The sequence below is a fragment of the Arvicola amphibius genome, chromosome 14 (genome assembly GCF_903992535.2).
Source record: "Arvicola amphibius chromosome 14, mArvAmp1.2, whole genome shotgun sequence".
NCBI lineage: Eukaryota > Metazoa > Chordata > Mammalia > Rodentia > Cricetidae > Arvicola > Arvicola amphibius.
The window spans coordinates 16,156,040-16,176,477 of record NC_052060.1 but is presented as its reverse complement, the minus strand read 5'-3'; positions in this window follow the sequence as shown (position 1 = coordinate 16,176,477).

Genomic DNA, 20,438 nt, shown 5'->3' with positions numbered 1-20,438 from the left:
TGAGTCACAGAGGGATGAGATGGTTTGTCCAAGATCTCACAAGTTCAAGCTTCCAAAACACAGATGCTGAGATTCCAGGCTGTCTTCATGGTAATTTAATCTAGAGAGCGGAACCCTGCAAACACTGTCTAGATAGCAGCAGCATGTTTCTTGGGAGATGGGACTTTGATCGAGGACACTGATCTCCCATCCACAAAAATCCAGAATCCCTACACACTGCAGACTGGGGCTACATCTCAGTCCCCCAGATCCAAACAGTCCCCACGATAGCCCAGAGGTCACTCGGCCCAGTTGCAGCTGGAGCACTGTGAGCTGGCATCCCGTTGCCCCTCTGGCATTTCTCTTCTGAGAGCCTCAGCCATCTTCCTAGATAGGTACCTGGAAGGCAGAGAGTTAGGCAGAGCACAGCTCAAAGTTGAAGGTCTTCAAATTGGCCTGATAGATAGCTTGGGAGTAGCATCCTGGCTTACACTCCCCAAGGCCTTAGGGAGTAGGGTGTATTAGAGACCAGCCTGGACGATGCCCCATCCCTGAGAAGGCAAATCAGGGATAGTTTAGGATGGAGTCTTAGCTTCCCCTACCTCCCTAAGCATTTGACTAAGACTCTGATATCACGCCATTTTGGGGGCTTATTTTTGTTTTTGCTAAATGAGCAGTAATGTTTAGGCGGGCCTCTAACAGTCTCTGCATACAGCAGAGCCACAGGCTAAGGCGTTCATGGAGAGGCCAAAGGCTGTCACAGCCTCCTTCCACACTGAAGAGTGGGGGTCGGAGGATAGGTGGAGGGGTTGGCAAATATTTTCTGGAAAGAGCCAGAAAATGAATCTGCTATATTCTACGGACCACATTGAGTCTCTGTGACATAGCCTTTGTTTTGTCTCATTGTGTTTAAAGACATTTCTGAACTGTCAATGCCACCTTTAGCTCTAGGGTGGAAGAAACACCTTGTGACCCATTTCAGGTGTTTGTCACCCCTGACACCCAAGGGACAGCAGAAGGCCTGGGACGGCCTCTTAGCCTCCTGGCTTGCCCTCTGGGCGGTGGAAACCTGAGCACAGGGTGAGGGCTGGCTTTGTTTTTCTCCTAATGCTCAGGGAGAGATGGGCGAGTGAATTATTTAGGCTACAAATGAGACAGCTTTGGCCGAGCAGACAGTAAAGCCTGCTTTCCTGGAGGTGGGAAGGCAGGTTCTGCAGGCTGCTGTGGAGCCCAGTGACCGAACGCTGGAAGAAAAGGGGGTCTCTCTTGTCCCTCCTTCCTGGACACTGTCACTGTCTTGCTTCAGCTCCCCCCCCCAACACCAGCTGTGCCATCCATGTGAGCTGGGGTTGGAGTGGGAGGCGTGGAGGTGATGCCCACAAACTCCTGAGAGCTACCAGCCTCCCACAGCCCCCACTTGCCTCAGTGTCCCGATTCTGTACCTCCCTTGGCCCCCACTGAAGTCACCAATTCATTGTGTAAAGTCCTCCAGGCCTTCCCTGCTCCTGACCTGGCCATGAGGTTGAGTTTACTGGATAAACTCTGAGGCGTCTGTGTATGGCTAGGAGAGCACCCCATAAGAAGGTCTGGCAAAGAAGAGAAACTGTTCTGCCTCCCCACCTTGAGCTCCCCAAAATTCTGTATCCAACCAAGTCCAAATCTATCTGTGTCTTATAGCTATCCAAATGGCAGTCTAGAAATAAATGAGTTTCCTCGAACCATGAGGTTCCTAGAGTCAATTTTCTCCCTCTTTGGTAAGGGCACCTCAGAACCTCTGAAATTTGCCAGAACCCCCAGACCCTCAGCTATGCAGGCCTTAGGAAAGTTGACAACTTTAAATCACGCAATGATGACTGCTGGCCTCCTGGCAGTTTCATTAAAGTCTGTGAGTGACGTTCTGGTTAATGATCCCAGACAGCTCCACAGCACTGAGACTGCAGCTCCCTAAAACCGCAGAATTACAGTTGCCAGGCGTTTGAGAAGCCAGCTAGCCAACCCTTTCATTTGCCAGCCGAGGAGAGAGTAGTTCAGAAAGGTTAAGTAATTCGGTCACACGCAGTCACACAACAAGCTGATGGCATGCCCGGCCCAGCGATGCAACACAGAGTTCTTTCCAGTATTATGTATCCCATTTTGTACCCCCTAACAGATGGGGACTCAGAAGGAAGACAGGGTGAGAGTCCCGCTCTAGAATCACCCAAAGCTGTGAGGGCAAACAGTAGAGGGGAGAGGAAAGGGAAGAGGAATGGGAACAGGTAGAGGAAATACACAGAGGGAAGGAAGGGGCGGGGTGAACATCACCACTTCAGGACTTCAAACCACAGAACAAAATTGGACAAGACTGATGTCGCCTGGCAAAGAACGAATCTTTGTCCTTTCTGGTTGAGGCAGCCTGCAGCCCTGTCAATCCTTGGCAAACTGGGCATAGTGGTGCATACCTACGACCCTAGCACTTAGGAAGCCGAAACAGGAGGATGGGGAGAGAGAGGCCAGTCTGGACCACACAGGGACCCTGTCAAAAGAAAAACAACAATAACAGAAAGAGAACGGAAAGCCTGCAGAACTGTGACGCCATCTTGGCTCTCCCAGGTTATTTATGTCTTGTGCAAACTAAAGCACATGGGCTATTTTTTTTTTTTGCAAATGAATGTTATTGAAACATAGGCTATAGGCTATGCTTACTTGCTTACTACTGGCTATAACTATCTTTGTGCTATGACAGCATATTTGAGTCATTGGGAAGAGACCACATGACTCTCAAAATGAAAATAAATTCCATGGAAAATTTTTGTCAGTCTTTGCAATGTGTTTTACTGTAGCCTTTTAAAAGTGTACCCTCGCAATCTAGAAACTGATGACTGCATTTGAGGCCTGTATTTGGGGAACTGTAGGAGGGGGCCGCTTGTTCCGTCAGGCTGCCCAGAACCGAAATAACCACACAGATACTGTATTAATTAAATCACGGCTTGGCCCATTAGCTCTAACTTCTTATTGGCTAACTCTTATATTAACTTAACCCATTTCTATTAATTTGTATATCGCCACGTGGCAGTGGCTTCCCGGCAAAGATTCTAATTGGCCTCAGTCTCAGGCAGAGGATCCATGGCATCTCCCTGACTCCACCCTTCTTCCTCCCAGCATTCAGTTCATCCTTTCTGCCTACCTAAGTTCTGCCCTATCAACAGGCCAAAGCAGTTTCTTTATTCATTAATGCTAATCACAGCACACAGAGGGGACTCCCACATCAGGGAGCTTTGTTTTTTTTTTTTTCTTTTGATCCTGTGCCCGTGTACCCTTAAATCCTGTACCCTTAAATCCTTTTCAGTGTCTCTTGTGATCTCTAACAACAACAAAACCCAGAGACATAAAGCCTAAGGCAGTCTAAGGGAAAGGCCGGGGACAGATGACGCCGTTCAGATACACCACGGCCCACATCAGTTCAGTTGCTCCTGCCCCAGTTCATGCAGCTACTATTTTTGAACTTCAGCAAGATAACTGCACATGCATCCGTGTGTAAAGACGGGGCTGTGCAGGTGGCATGTGCAGCTGGCATTTCTACGTCTGTGGAGTTTGGCGTCTCCATGCCCTCAACCGAGCATGATGCTCAGAATGTGTGGAAACAAGCTCAGCCTCGACACTGATGGAGGCAGGTGACCGGGCTTGGGCACACTGGCTGTTCACAGCCCAGCACACAGTGTACATTCCCACTCCACCCGTGTGGCTGAGATGGGGAGGGCTCCCTTCCACTTTCTCCCAGTGTGAGTAGCTAGCTGGTCCTTGAAGTCAGTCCTTGGGATGTGATTTGTCACCAAGTGTGAGTGTGGGATGGGCACAAGCCAGCAGCTATGGGACTCATGTGGCCGTAAATGTATTTGGAGTAGATACGTGGGCTGAGCATACAGAGGACCAGAGAACTTTTCAAACCACTCCTGGGGGCAGAGATTCCCTTTATCCTCCTCCACAGCATCAAAGCCATTACCATGAAGATTGCTCTTGTTGTCTGGCATGACACACACAATGCCCCAGCCAAGCATCCTGGTCTGTCTTAAGCACAGACTGGCAGACAGTCCAACTCTGATTTGTTCATTTGTTGTTACTGCTTCTGGGTTTTTGTGTCTTTTCTTTTCTTTTGTTGTTTTCTTGAGGCAGGTTTCTCTGTAACAGCCTTGACTGTCCTGGAACTCCTGTTGTAGCCCAGGCTGGCCTCGAACTCAGAGATCTGTCTGCCTCTGCCTCCCAAGTGCTGGGATTAAAGGCATGCGCCACCATCAACCTGCTTGTTTTGTTTAATTTTTAGAGACAGGATCTTATTATGTAGCCCAGGCTGACCTCGAACTCATGGCAATCCTCCTGCCTCAGAAACCCCAGGTCAATGATATTTAGTCAAGAATCCCTAACGGTGGACATTCCCAGCAGTTTCTTCTCATCAGATGCACGGGGTCTCCACACACAGTAGACCTGGCTGGGCTCCTGAGAGCAAAAGCGAACTCTTGGAGGGAGTGTGCCCCGGATTCCTGGGTCTCCTATTCCTGCTCAATTCCCCTGTGCCTTCCTCCATAGCTACAATACCCACCACTATTCTGCAACCAGTTGACTGAGAAATGAAAGAACTCTGCCCTAAGGTGAGTGTGTGGTGGTTTACAACTGTGATCCTAACAGTGGGGGTGAGCGCAGGGAAAGGGTGGGGCAGGGCAAGGTCTATGAATTGAAGACTAGCCTGGGTTATGTACCGAGTTTCAATCCAGCCTGTCTCAAAGCAAAGCAAAACAAACACAGCAAGGGGCGGAAGAGCTGCCTCAGCAATGGAGAGTTCTAGTGGCTCTTGCGGAGGTTCAGTTCTCAGCGCTGACATGGAGTCCACAAACACCTATAACTCCAGTTCAGGGGATGTGGTGCCCTCTTCTGCCCTCTAACGAGGAACACAGCTGGTGCACACACACATCGAGGCAAAGCCCTCATACACATGAAATAAATAAAATCTAAAAGTAAACCTTTTTAAATTAAAAACAATATAATAATCTCGATCTAGTTGCTGAATGGTTCTGCATAGTTTGTTTTTTTGTTTTTTGGTTTTTTTTTTGTTTTTTTGGTATTACCTGAAGGGAAACAGCTGCATCACTTCTGTCTAAGGCGGATTCCTAAAGGATAACCTCAGCTGTGTCGAAGTGAGGATGATACACCTCATTGCCAGTTTTGGCTGGAAGGAGAGGCTGGAGGTACCTACGCGTGCTTTATTTGATTGCATTTCCCAGTTCATTGATTTGTGTGTGGAATGTGCGCATATGCAGGCCACAGGTCGACATCGAATCTCTCTCTCTCTGCCGGTCTCCTCCTCCTTTGTTTGTTTGAGGCCTGGTCTCTGAACCCAGGGCATACAAACTGTCTAGACTGCCTGGCTGGTGAGTCTCTAGGATCCTCCTGTCTCTGTCTTCTGGGATGGGATTATTACGAGGGTGCCACTATGATCTTTTTTTTTTTTTTTTTTTTTTTTTTTTTTGGTTTTTCGAGACAGGGTTTCTCTGTAGCTTTGAAGCCTAGCCTGGAACTAGCTCTTGTAGACCAGGCTGGTCTCGAACTCACAGAGATCCGCCTGCCTCTGCCTCCCGAGTGCTGGGATTAAAGGCGTGCGCCACCACCGCCTGGCTTGATCTTTTTTTAAAAAAAAAACCTAGGTAGTGGCGAGAGATACAAACTCAGCCTTCCTGTCTGCACAGCAAGCTTTTCACCACCGAGTCACCTCCCCAGCTCCCTGTACGTACTTACATGTATGTTTTACAAATATTTTTACTTTTTCTTTTATTATTTGTGTGCGTGTGGTGTGTGTGTGTGTGTGTGTGTGTGTGTAAGGAGGCCAGAAACATCAGGTCCCCAGGAGCTGGAGTTATAGGCAGTTGTGAGCCTCCCAGTGTGGGTGCTGGGAGCTCAACTCAAGTCTTTGGGAGAAGCTGCTCCAGTACAAACTCTGTTGCTGAGCCATCTCTCCTGACCGCCTCTATACAAACACTTTTTAAAGTACACACGCACACACACACAGGTTTTTCTTTGTTTGTTTGTTTTTTGTCTTCCTCTTTTCCACTCATGAAAGCAGCCAGAGCATTTTCTTACCTGAAAACAACAATAACAAGCAAACAAAAAACTACGCAGAATTTCACTCAGAACCACAAAAATGAGCAACAGTCAGGCGTAAAGCGAAGGTGTGCTAAGAACAGCAGTGCTCCTCCTTGAGCCCTGATGAGTCACGGTAACTGTGAGCCGGCTGCATGTACCTTGGTCATTTTGCCTCCATGGGAACCTGTGAAGCAAGAGTTATTAACATCTTACAGGCACATCTGCTCAGAAAGGAAGAAGAAGCCACGGGCCTTCCTTCCCTGGCTGCCACCCTGCCCGGGCATCTAGAACACGGTAACGCATGTAGAAAGAGAACTGGGGCAGTTTTCCATGTGAAAGTTCTGACATAAGCTAGGTGTGATGTACATAGCTGTGATCTAGGACTTGGCAGGATGCTGTGTTGGGGCCCTTGTCAAAAAAGAAGGAGGAAGAAAAAGAGGAGGGGGAAGGAGGGGGAGGAAAAGAAGGGAAAAGAGGAGGATGGAGAAAAGGAGGAGGGAGAGAGAGATGGAAGAGAAGGGAGAAGAGGAGGAGGGAGGAGGGAAAGAGAAGGGAGGGGTGAAGAGAAGAAGGGAGCGAAGGAGGAGGAACTGGCAATAATCCAGGTAAGACATAAGCTCTCCGACCTAAAGGAGTGCTTGGCTGCCTGGGGTGTGGCAGGTGGGGAGGAGGGAAATGACAGTACTTACTTCCCAGTTTCGGGCTTTCCTTTCATTGCTGGTCAATGCAGCCCTTATCTTCTCCCACAAGTGCAGAGGCACCTTGAACCTGTGCACTAGGTCTGAGCGACACTGGAGGTCAGCATTCCAACAGCCTTCCCCAGATCCTTAGCCTTCCCACTAAAGCCCCTTGCACAGCGGTCTGCACACAAAAGAAAACTGAGTAGGCAGATGCTTTGGTTAGGGACTTTTGCAGAAGCCGTAATTCAAACCTTAGACCGGAAGAAGAGTATACTAGTGGGCTATCAGTTCTAGAGGCCTTAGATGACCTGGAATTTCTGAGGCAGGAAGGGAGACATCCTGCTGAGGGGCACTGGGTTGCTATAGTTGACAGAGGGTCCTTGGCCACAATTTCGATCCTTTGGTTTCCAGGAATTTGGGGATCACTTTCCTTCTGGTGCGGTATCGAGTTTCTCTTTAACTTCAACTGTGCACACGGATTCCCAAGCTATGTAGCTTCGCTCCAGCCAAAGCCAGCCTAGCTGGAGACTCTCTTATGGGATCCCCACAAGAATGGAGAGCCAGATGTTCAGAAGGTGGCCACTTAGACAGTGGAACCTACCCTAGACTCAGGGGTACTGGAGCGGGTGAGCTCCTGAACCCCTAAACCCCACCCCACAGAGTTCCACAGGGCTTATCAAGGACAGGCATCAATTGCCACGAGGATGAGCATACTGAGGGGTTTTACCGTTGTTTTGAGGTGAGGAGCCCGGGGGGATATGTGTGGTTTATGCTTTTGTACATGTTTCTGTGTGCACTATGTCAAGAGTCTTCTATCGGCTCTCCGCCCTATTTTTTAATGACAGGGGCTCTCTCACTCAGTCAGGAGCTCATGGACACCTCAAAATTATATGGCCTCTGATCTCCAGGGATCCTTCTCTCTCTGCCTCTCCATCACTAGGATGACAGGGGCAGTCTGGTTTGTTTGTTCGTTTGTTTTTTTTAATGTGTGTGCTGGAGATTCAAATTTAGGTTCCAATGGTTGTGCGATGAGCACGTTAGCTACTGGGCCATCTCTCCCAGTCTGTGAACTGAGTTTTAATCGCTGGAGTGACCCGGGACAGTCTTCAAGGCTAGAGGGTCCATTGATCCCGGGAACGGGGGTGTCCTTGCCTCCTCCCCTAAAGAACACTGCCGTCTGGTTAGCCATCGACTTGCCGGTGGGATCTGCTTTAGTTGTGATTGTTAAAGAATAAGCTGCTGCTAAGCTGATTGCCCATCAATAATCTTTCCAGAGAGAGAGAGAGAGAGAGAGAGAAAGAGAGAGAGAGAGAGAGAGAGAGAGAGAGAGAGAGAGAGAGAGAGAGAGAGAGAGAGAGAGAGAGAGAGAGAGATTTTAATTACGTTTACACAGGAACAATTGGTTGCGGTTGTAGACTTTAGTCAATTACAGATGTCAAAGAAGCAGTGCCTAGATGGGATAGCTCTAGACGCAGGACGGGTGGTTGAGGTATATGTGTAAGATTTGGAGAGCGAGATTAGCCTCTGGTTAAGAGGGCGCATCTGTCTCAGGACAAGTTCTGTGAAGACTTCAGTGCCCTCCTTCCCCCTAGCCTGCGGGGTTAGACATTTCCTCCCTGGGATCCTCTCGCTTTGTTTTCCCCTGGGACGGGCGGGGCAACCTCCAGGGAATGGAGGGTCGCAGTGGGAGCACAGGCTTTGGCTGAGAGAGCGAGCAAGCGTCCCACAAGGTTCTGTGAAGGGGCTCCCGACCCTGGCATCTGGGCGCGCAGCGCCCCCTAGCGGCGAGACCGACCTGGTGCTGCGATCACAAAAATCCTGAGGCAGGAGGAGAGCGAGGGGTGAGGGTAGCGCTCAACCCGCAGCTCCGCGTTCTCCCTGCTGAAGAGGTTAACCTTGGTCTCCTCTCAATGCAGAGTCTTGTGGTTGAAGAGAAAGTCTTCAGGCAGGAAGGCCTAGGCCTCTGTGGGCAAAATGGAGAGATATAAGGATACGGATAATGTCTGTTGATGCACAGTGGAAAAAATTTTACTTCCTTGATTTTATTTTCATTCTAACCAATGTTGAAGCGCATCTTGCATGCAACAAAATACCCTTATTTGAAGTGGATATTTAGTTGAGTTTGCACACATTTGTGCAGTACTTGCATGATTGGGATTTCATGTTGGAGCTGAGGACTTTACTCTGATGGCAGAGAGGGTGCTTGCTTACCAGGCATGAAGCTGTGAGTTTGTCTCCTCAGCAGAAGCCTAGCTGATATGTTGGTGCATGTTTGCCATCCTAGCATGATGGCAGAGATATGAAGATCAGAAGTTCAGAGTCATCCTCCGCTATGTTGTGACCCTGTCTTAAAAAAAATATCCCCATCTCCTCAAGAATTACCAGCCTTGCCTACCTGGTTCCCAGGCAACCACTAGAATGATACTCTTCTCATGCCTAGGAAGGTAGTCAAGATAAGTGCCCACAGGCATGCCCAGAGGCTGTCTCCTAGATGATTCTAGGCTACTTTAAGTCGACATTAACACTATCACAAACGTCGTGTTTGTTTAGGATAATGCTGGCCTAAGGAAAAGTAGAAAGGCGTTCACTCCATTTCTGTGCGCTGGAAGGGATGTGTAAAGTGTACTATTTCTTTCTTCGGTTGTTCAGTTGTGGTAGAATTCACTTTTGAAGCCATGTGACTTTTATGTCCTTAATTTTTTATAAAAATATTCGTGTGTGTGTGTGTGAGAGTGTGTGTGCGTGTGTGTGTCTAAACACACCACATGCATAGCTCGTACCCTTGTAGGGCAAGAGTGTGTAGAATCCCTTGGAATCAGATGACTGTGAGCCTCCATGTGGGTGCTGTGTGTCAAACAAGGACCCTCTTGGAGAGCAGTAAATACCACTGGGCCCATTTTTTCTTTTAACATTCTTTTAACATTCTTTTAACATTTTTATTATTTTAACATTTTTATTTTTATTATTTTATTATTTTTATTATTTTAACATTTTTATTATTGATTTTATGTACATGGTTTGTTTTGTTTCTTATTTGTTTGTTTGCCTGCACATGTGTCTGTGTGTCACATGCACATCTGGTGCCTTCAGAACCAAGGAGAAGGCATCCAATCCTCCCGGAACTGGAGTTATAGATGTTGTGAGCCGCCCTGTGGGTCCTGAGAATCTGGCTTGGTCCCCCAGAAGGGCACCGGAGCTCTTAACCACTGAGTCGTCTCTCTAGACCCCAGATTAATGTTCAATTGTTACAAAGCTGAACCGCTCCAACTCGTTCATCGGAGCATTTGGCTTGTACTGAAACTTTACCTCCCCACATTTATATTAAAAATTCAAATACACGTGAAGATAGAAAAACAGCAAAACCTGATTTCTATCACTAATGTTCCACTTGTAATTGTACAGTGGAGGCAGGAAGATGCCTCAGCAGGTAAGGGTGCCTGCTGCCACCAGACCTGACAACCTGAGTTCCCAGAATCCACATGGTGGACAGACGGAGCTGATTCCTGCAGGTGTTCTTGGGCCTCCACAGGCTGCTGTGTTACAGGATTGCGCCCCCACCCCCAGCACAACAAAACACGTTAAATAAATACTGAGTGTAAAAAAAAAAAGAAATAAAAAAGGAAAGGAAAGGCATGACTGGATCAACAGTAGATGAATGGGAAAAAAAGAAATAAAAAGGAAAGGAGACAATTGCTCCTAGGTATGGAGGAGAAAGAAGGGCACAGCCAAAGACAGAAGCATCTGGAAGAGTGTGCAGTGGTCATGACCCTGATCCTGGCCATGTGAGGGAGAGAGAGGGGTTAACGACTGGTCCTGGAGACCAAGAGGCCCAGAGGAAGAGGGGTAACCTCAATGGTTGGGTTATATGGGGAAGAGCATCTGGAGAACGGGCAGCCCAGGCCAACAGGAAGGATCCTGTAACAGGTAGGGACTGAGGGATACTGGGAGAACCTGGAGGCCAGGTACAATCTGATATGTTAAATAAGGTACCTCAGTCATTTGTCTTGGGTTTGAGACCTAACAAATACTATGAATGATATACATAGGAACCTTTTAACCCATGGGGGTCAATATCTAACATCCAGAACAACTGATAACTGGAAAAACAGAAGAAATTTTGTTTTGAAAATAAAATGTTTCCATCAGCAAATTTTTATTTATTTATTTTACTTTTGGTTTTTCAAGACAGTGTTTTTTTTTTTTGGGTAACAGCCTTGGTTGTCCTGGAACTCACTTCGTAGTCCAGACTGGGCTTGAATTCACAGAGATCCACCTGCCTCTGTGCCTCTGCCTTCTAAGTGCTGAGATTAAAGGTGACATCATAGCAGATTTTCAGGCATGTTCTCCATGTGTGCTGCATGCTAGGGGCATGTTTATAGTGTAACCATCACATGCCTAGTATCAATAGTACACAGGTTGGTGTCCTCAGTATCAACCTCACTGTGTGGCCTCACTATGCGGAATCTAGATTAATATATATACATATACATAAGACATGAAAGTGGAAAGAGAAACATTTGGGAAGGAGGAAGACGACTTAAGGGAGAGAGAAGTAGAGACAACGATAGTAGGGGGGGGAGACAAATACCACATTTTTTCTCATATGCAAATTCTAGATGAAATCTATATATTTACGTGACATGAAATATACGTGTTTGTATATGTGACATGAAAACAGAAGGAAGACTATTGGGGGGATCTGAGAGGTAGTGGGGGTGAATAAGAGTAAAGTTCAATGTTATGCACGTGTGAAAGGAACACGGTGAAATCCACCATTTCATATGCTAACTATCAACAGTAGTCAGGTAGGGACAGCCTGAAGCTGTCCGCAGTTAAAGAGCAAAAGATGCACTAAGCTCTGCACAGGTGCCCTGCACTGCCCAGGGTCTGAAAATAGGTTCTTTCATTTATTGTGTCTGTTCTTCCGGTTATTTTTAGCATGGGGGTAATGGTCATAACAGTTAATCCTTCATGGAGGAAGCAGAAGTCTGTGCTCTATTACTAACTGGGTCTAAGCTCATCCAGGGCAGGGGGCTGGGGACTTCTTTATTCTAATGGGTTGACAGGTAGAGTCTGGAGTGAATGGCGCACCAAACAGCCTGGGTCAGGTTGATTGTCTCTGCAGAAAACTGTTTGTCTCTGGCAAAGGCTTGCGAACTCTTGATGTCCTGACACTACCTGTGGCAACAAGGTTTGAGAACTCTGATGTCCTGACACCGCCTGGAGAAACGGCTTTGCACAGGTCTCGAGTGTGTGTTTAACACTAGGAAAACATTTGGCCATTGTTGGTGGAGGTTGTTCGTTTGTTCCCTGCTGCTCAGACCTGAAATAATCACGCAGAAACTATATTATTTGCAATACTGTTTGGCCAATAGCTTAAGCGTATTTTCTAGCTAGTGCTTATATCCTAAAGTAACCCATCTCTATGAATCTGTGCATCACCAGGAAGGAGGTCATGGCGGACTGGCAAAGTTTCAGCGGGCTCACTGTCTGTCCTGTCTCATGCAGGCAGCTACATGGCTGCTCCCTGACTCTGCCCCCCCGCCTCTCTCCCAGCCTGGCTATATTCTGTTAAACCATTGGCTGAAGGCAGTTTCTTTATTAACCAATAAAAGCAACACATATATCGAAGGACTTCCCACACCAGGCCATTGACGGAGCATCTCTGTACATTTTGTCTCCTGCAGCCTCTACAGTGAGTAGGAGGGAGGATGGGCTGGGGAAGGATGACCTCTGAGTCTTAGCTAACAGACCAGTAGAAATAAAGAAGACAAGAGGGGCCTGAACTGGAAGGAAGGCCAAGAGATCTGCCAAGTTAGTGTGTTGCCAGACGTGTCAGGACATGACTTCCTTTGTGGTCTTTGTGCTGTTCTAACAACGGAGATGCTATGAACCGTCTGCTACTGAGCTAGGGAGCCTCAGGAGAGCTCAGACTTGAATTCATGAGAACCAGACTTGATCATGGGGTCCCTACTGATGGGGAATTTCAGATATTCCCCATGTGGCTCTTTCTCTGATCCCAGTTTTTAGAGTCCCCTGGGGGCTAGCTCCTCCCATGGCTCGTGGCTGGTCATTCTGGGGGCTAGGTCCTCCTGCAGCTCGCGGCTGGTCGTTCTGTGTGCTAGCTCCAGTCCCCTCACCTCTTTTGTCAGCTTGGTGTCTCAGATTGCAGCTGGTCTCCTCCCATTCCTTCTCACACAGCAGATCTTTTTCTGGATTAGGTTCTTGCTACTCTGGTTTGTGAAATGACTTTGTTTCTGAGGGTGAGGAGCAGAATTATATATTTGTTTGAGGGTGTAGGAGGAGACTGCTCTTTCGTTCCCCGCTGCCCAGACCTGAAATAGTCACACCGGCAACTGGATTAATTAAACACTGCTCAGCCTATTAGCTCAGGCTTCTTGTTAACTAACTCTTACATCCTAAATTAACCCATTTCTATTACTGTGTGTATCTCCACTAGGCTGTGGATTAGCGATGCTGGCATGTTACTCCTTCGGCAGCTACATGGCATCTTTCTGATTCTGCCTTCTTTTCTCCTCTATCTCTGCTTGGAATCCCTCTGTGCTCTATTCTGCGCTGCCATAGGCCCAAAGCAGCTTCTTTATTAACCATTGGTAGAAAAATACATTCACAGCATACAGAGGGGAATCCCATATCTTGATGGAAGGACAGATGCCTGGTGTGGGAGGACAGATGTATGGAGTGACTGTGTAAATGGAGCTCTGAGGGTCTATAAGACCATGGTTTCTCTGTGGGTTCACAAGTCTGGATTCTCAAGCTGAATGTGGTGTGTGCCCATAGTCTCAGTTATGGAACACTAAGGGAAGAGGATGCCTTGAGCCCAAAAGTTCAACACCGATGTGGACAGTAGAATAAGAGCTCCCCCACCACTCTTTTTCTGTTTTTTTTGTTTGTTTGTTTGTTTTTTGTTTGGTTTTTTTTTTTTTTGAGACAGGGTTTCTCTGTCTAGCACTGTCTGTCCTGGAACACACTTTGAAGACCAGGCTGGCCTCAGACTCAAAGATCCACCTGCCTCTGCTTGCTGAGGGCTGAAATTAAAGACACATGCCACCACCACGCTGCTCAAGACCCTTAAAAATAAGTTATTAATTCTTTGAGAAATACGTTCAGTGTATTTTTATCGTGTTCACTCCTCACTCCTCTCCCTGACTCCTCCCCCAACTCCTCCCAGATCTGCTCTACCCCACCCTACTTGCAACTTCATGTCTTCTTCTTTGAACCGGAAAGGAGGAATCGGAACACAGAAGGACGAGTGAAAAGGAAAAGACGGAAAGGAAACGTAAGGAAAGGCAAACGAAGGTCTAACGGTGCCAAAGAGGAAAACGAAAAAGGACTGCATTCCTCTCCCCCCCTTCCTCTTCCTCTTGCTCTTCCTCCTCCTCCTCCTCCTTCTTCCTTCTTCTTCTTCTTCTTCTTCTTCTTCTTCTTCTTCTTCTTCTTCTTCTTCTTCTTCTTCTTCTTCTTCTTCTTCAATAAAATAACCAGAGTTCAGTTTGTGCTGTCCACATACTCACGGGTGTGGGCCCCGCCACCAGGGGCCACATCCTTACAAAGAGCCGAATCCCATCTCTCAGCACTGGGATAGCAATCACACACCACTCACACTTGCTTTTGCCGCTCTTGTTTTTAAGACTCATTCTGAAGAACTTGTCCCTGAATGCTGAATGCTAATTAGCCTGGAAAGGAGAGAAGAAGGGGAAGAGAGGACACATCCTGGAGCTATAGGAGGCCAAAGAAGCCCCAGGGGAGCAGAGGAAAGAACCAAGCGCAACTCGAACTCACAACCCCTCAGGAACTAAGGCCTGATGCTGGAGGAGAGTCGGGGAGGGGGAGGAGGTGATATGGAGAGGAAGTGTCCTCAGTTAGGGAGGACAGGGACCACAGGGATGCAGAGGGGAGTTGAGTTGGCTGCCCAGGCTCCACCCCAGTCTTCCTTCTCCCCTAAACTCCTACTTCACTGGGGAGGAAAAGGCTATTTAGCACAGGTACCTGTAGGGATGCTACTGAGAGGAAGGAGATGCTTAAGAAATAGCAGCAGGTCCTCACTGACATCGAATCAGCCATTTCTTTTTTCTTTTTTTTGGTTTTTCGAGACAGGGTTTCTCTGCAGCTTTTTTTTAGAGCCTGTCCTGGAACTAGCTCTTGTAGACCAGGCTGGCCTCGAACTCACAGAGATCCGCCTGCCTCTGCCTCCCGAGTGCTGGGATTAAAGGCGTGCACCACCACCGCCCGGCTCGAATCAGCCATTTCTGCAGTAGTCAACCTTGTCACTGTATAAAATATCCAAGATAGAAACAGACATGGTGATATGCATAGAATCCCAGCTCTCAGGAAGCCAAGGTGGGAGGATTGCAGTGAGTTTGCAGCCAGGCTTTGGGCTGTGGTCTGTAGTTCATTGTTTTGGACCTGGGGAGGCCACAAAGCCTTGCAGAAGTGTGTGGCAGAGCAAAAACTCCCCACCCATTTCTAGGACGTGAGAGGTGGGAGGGGCACCATTCCCTCCCAGGGCATCTTCCCAGTGGTCTAAGGCCTACTGTAAGATCCCACCTTATACAGACTCTGTCATCTCTCAGTAGCACGTGAACCTTTGGGAAACCCTTACCTAAATGTAGTAATTCTGGTATTTGGGGTCTTGAAAATTTGGTTCAACCTTCACTGCCACCCCCACATGCCAGTGATTGCATGCCTGAAGATACTTTGAAAATAGCAGAAGTTACAAAAACAATATAAAAATTGCCTGTAGTCAAATTTCTAGTTTCTTATTTACATTTTCTTTTCTTTTCCCTTAGGTTTTGAGACGAGGTCTCTTTATGTGCTTTCTCACTGTTCTGTAACATGGTAAATAGACCAGGCTGGCCTCCAACTCACCAAGATCCACCTGCCTCAGCCACCTGAGTGCTGGGGTTAAAGATGTGGGCCAGGACATCCAGCTGCCTCTTTGTGTTTTCTTCCATGCAGATGAGTCAAACAAACTTGTTTAGGGGAATGAAAACATGTGATTTGTTCACAACAGCCTCCAGCATTTCAGGAACTCACTGTGTTTGGGCCAGGCAGATAGCTCATGATAGTTCAAGTTCAGAGGCATTTTTGTTTCATGGATCTCCATGACATAGTAGGTAAAACTTAAGATGTGACTTTGGCTCTCTCAGCTGCTCCTAGGAGCCAGGGATAAACGCCGTGGTCTCAGTCTTCAGAATAGCACCTGAGACAAAAACCACACTCATTCAGAACCCTCATCAAACGCATCAATTCAGTCCTGTAAGGTGACAGTTCTCAACCTTCCGAATACTGAGACCCTCATTTTGTGGCGACCCTAATCATAAAATTAGTTCATAACTAAAATTTTGCTGAATCGTAATGCAATATCTGATCTGTGACTCCTGTGGGGGTCGCCACCCACAGGTTGAGAACCACTACTGTAAGGGATTGGAAAGTGTCCCCCAACACGACAATCTCCACCCCCACTCCCAGTCCACACAGCACAGTTAGGCCCACACTTTGGAGGTCAGAGGACAACTTTTTTGTATTTTGTTCTGTTTAGTGATTATGATGTTATCTGTTTCATTCGCAATTGATTCTTTAAATTCTCTGTTTAGGAAATATAATACCTGATTGATTTTGCGTTTTCTTGTGCCAGATGATTATGATAATTATTCTTCGTGACTGCTTCACTGGACACATCTTTTAGAATTGTAATACCTGTTTTTCTTGTATAAAAAATCCCTGCTTGAGAGCTGCAAAATACTCAGATTCAAACTGCCTCTGTGTGTGTTTCTGTTTGTCACCGCAGAATCCTTACCCACCTAGTCTTTGAGAAACCACATCCCAAAAAAACCCCATACCCGGGGCTGGAGAGATGGCTCAGCGGTTAAGAGCATTGTCTGCTTTTCCAAAGGTCCTGAGTTCAATTCCCAGCAACCACATGGTGGCTCACAACCATCTGTAATGAGGTCTGGTGCCCTCTTCTGGCTAGCTGTATACTAAACAAACAAACAAACAAATAAATAAAATATTAAAAAAACCCACACCCCGCTGGGTAGTCAGTGGCAAAACACTGAGCCATCTCTCCTGCCTCAGCTTCTACTCCTATCTTCACCTCCAAGTATGAGGATTTCAGGAATACATCACCACTTCCAGCTCCATAAAAATACTTCTTTATATTGCAACTATTGCCTTTAAGATGTTCAATTAGAAATATTAACTTACAAAATGTATTTGATGTACCAGGCTGCTATGCATTCCCGTTCTTGAACTCCTGCGAGTGCGCGTGCTAGCGCTGACTCCCACTCTAAGAGCAGACAAGCCAGGGACAAAGACGGTCCCTTCAGGTGGACAGTAAGAGCCGCCAAAACATCAGTGACAGAGGCAGCTTTGTGAGCCTGGAGGCTCCTCCCCGAGGTCCAGCAGCTGTTTGGGGGATATAAAGTGATGACCAGTACACGGCTCAGGACGCGTGAATCCTTAGGGAGTTCCACCCTGCTGGGACCGGAGAGGAAAAGGACTTGGAAAGACTCCTAAAGGGACCATGTGAACACAGCCTAGCCCGGCTTTGCTAAGTGTCTGGGGGTTGCTGAAGAGGAAATGAAGCGAAGCCTCCTTTCCAGGGTGGGGCATTAATGCGTCCCTTACTTTAGGGGGTTAAGACAGGAAGTTCTATGGTCAGTCCTCTGAGCTCTTTGGAATTCACACGCAATCCTTCTTCCAGGAGAGAGCCATTAGATGCCAGCCCGGCCCATTTACGGATATTTGCTTCATCTAGTCACGGGCAGTGCCCATTAAAGGGTCGCGTGTGCACTACCCACAATGCCCCCTGGCACAGAGCTTTGGAGCCCGTGTGTCAGGAAGAGCTCAAAACATATCCACGGTCACACACCCTCTTAGTCCCTGGTAACTCTCAGGCTGGCTCCCGGTCACCCTCTCCTACTCCGCCTGTTCCCACCTCTTGTGGGGTGTCTGAATCACTCTCTGAAGCCATTTATTTTTTATTTTATTGTATATGCATGTATGTCTGTTGACCACTTTCGAACACCACTTGCTCTTGGAGGTCAGAAGAGGTCATTGGATTCCCGGGAACTGGAGCCACCACGCGAATGCTGGGAGTTGAACTGGGGACCTTTGGAAGAGCAGCAAATGTTCCTAACCACTTAACTGTTTCTCCAGTGTCTGGATGTAGTGTTGCCCGCAAGGCAGCTCTCCTACTGTCCCACTGCGAGGTGTGCAGCTTCTCCTTAGTGGTGTGAACATCTTTAACAAATACAAGCCACTTTAACTGGCTGCGTTCCTTTTCTGACCACCTCTCAGCTCTGCTTTTCATCTCCCGATTCTCACTGTAAATCAATCTAAGAACAGCAAGCGACAGCCACCCAACAGCGCGGGTGTTGTGGTGTCGATTAATATCCTCTGCCAAACAAATCAGTCCGTTGATTTTTCATCCTTGCTTCAGATTTCAAAACATGGGCAGTTGTAATCAATTTCTTTGCCAGAATGTACCACCAATGGCCTGTAACCTGATCCCCTCGCGCCTTAGAGTCCTTGCTTCCATCTGAAACCTCACAAGCAGCTCCCTTTCCTCACGGCACACCTTTTTCTTCTGAAACGGCATCTTTCCTTCGTAGTCCTGACTGGCCTGGCATCCATTATACAGTCCAAACTGACTTTCAGTTCCCAGAAGCACTTCGACCTCAGCTTCCGGCGTGCTAGCATGGCAGGTGTGCGGCATCACACCTGGGACCCGCACTTTCCCGCCTGAGTCTGTCCTTCCCATCCCCCACCAGAATCACCTGTCAAGTAGAGTTTATAGCATCCCAGGGCTTCTCTGGCCCACATCTGCAAACACTTCCTCATTCCTCCTAGAAACCAGTTCCAGAGGCCAAAGAACTATACAACCAGGTCTGCTACACCAACCCCCTGACTCTCTGGTGCCAGTTTTCTATGTTAGCTATTTTGGCATAGCTGTGACCAAAGTCTTTGACGGAAATGACATAAGGGGAAGAGGGTTTATTTTGGCTCATGGTCTCAAAGGGATTTTGATCTTTTTCCTTTCCCTCCCTTCCTTCCTTCCTTCCTTCCTTCCTTCCTTCCTTCCTTCCTTCCTTCCTTCCTTCCTTCCTTCCTTTTGGTTTTTTCAGGACAGGATTTCTCTGTGTAGCTCTGACTGTCCTGGAACTAGCTCTGTAGACCAGGCTGGCCTTGAACTCACAGAGATCTGCCTGCCTCTGCCTCCCCAGTGCTGGGACTAAAGGCGCGTGCCACCATGCCTGGTTTCGGAAGGATTTTGACTGGTTGTGGGCAGGAGACAACCTGTCTGCAGGAGTTTCTTCACACAGTGTGACCAGGAAGCAGAGAAAGCTAGATCAGAATTAGTGACAAGAACCTTCAAAGGCCACACAGAATGGCCTACCTCCCACTAACCAGATTCTTCCTCCTAAAGACTTCCTCCAAGTCTTCCGACTAGCACCACAAGCTGGGGACTATGCATTCAAAACGTGAACCCTGGGGATGGAAACCAGGGTACCTACACCCAGCCGTGTGTTGGGAACTATTATTTTCAGGTGTGTGACTTTTGTTTACATGGCATTTGTTTAACTCTGTGCAGCCGTGTTACGCTGCCTGTCTAAAACACCTGATGGTCCTAATAAAGAGATGAACGGCCAATAGCGAGGCAGGAGCGAGGACAGGCGGGGCTGGTGGGCAGAGAGAATAAATAGGGGAACCCTGGAAGGAGAGAGAATGAGGAGCAGAGGAGGACGTCAGGAACCAGTCACCCAGCTATACAGCAAGCCAAGGAGAAAGAAGTAAAGAAAGGTAGACAGAGATAGAGAAAGATAAAAACCCAAAGGCAAAAGGTAGTCAGGATAATGTAATCTAAGAAGAGCTGGCTAGAAATAAGCCAACCTAAGGCTGGGCATTCATAACTAAGAATAAGCTTTCATGTATGATTTATTTGGGAGCTGGGTGGCGGGCCCTCCAAAAAGCCAAAAGTGTAAAACATTATACAATATACGTGCTTATTTTTATTTTATTTATTTTTATTTATTTTGTTTTTGTTTTCAATTTTTCTGAGATAGACTTTCACTTGGGTAGCCCCAGCTATTCCAGAACTCACTCTGTAAACCTGACTGGCCTAGAACTCATAGATCTGCCTGCCTCTACCTCAAGTGTGACTTTTGCTGCCAGGGGGCTTAATTTTTTTTTTCTCACTGTGAATCATACTCACCTGTACTCTGGACAAGTCAGAAATGAGGGGAATGAAATATCCTCACACACAACAGCATAATGCATCGTGTTAGACTGGTATGTTTTTATTTTTAGAAAAAGTTTCTTATCCCAGAAACTTCCAAACTGACAAATCGAGGCGTTTTTTTTTCTGTAAAAAAGCATAATTGTGGCCGAGGAGAGGGTTCGGTGCCCAAAGCACTTGCTGTGTGAGCCCGAGTATCTGTGCTTGGACCCGCAGAAACATATAAAATGCTGGAAGTGGGGCCGGCAAGAAGGCTAAGGGTGAAGCATTTGCTGCTGAGCCTGAGGACCAGAGTTCAAGCCCCAGAACCCACGTGGTGGAAGAAATACATTTAACAGTAGTAATTTTTAAAAGCTGGACACAGTGCATGAGAGTCTACAATCCTAGTCCGTTCCTCCTGGTACGTCAGT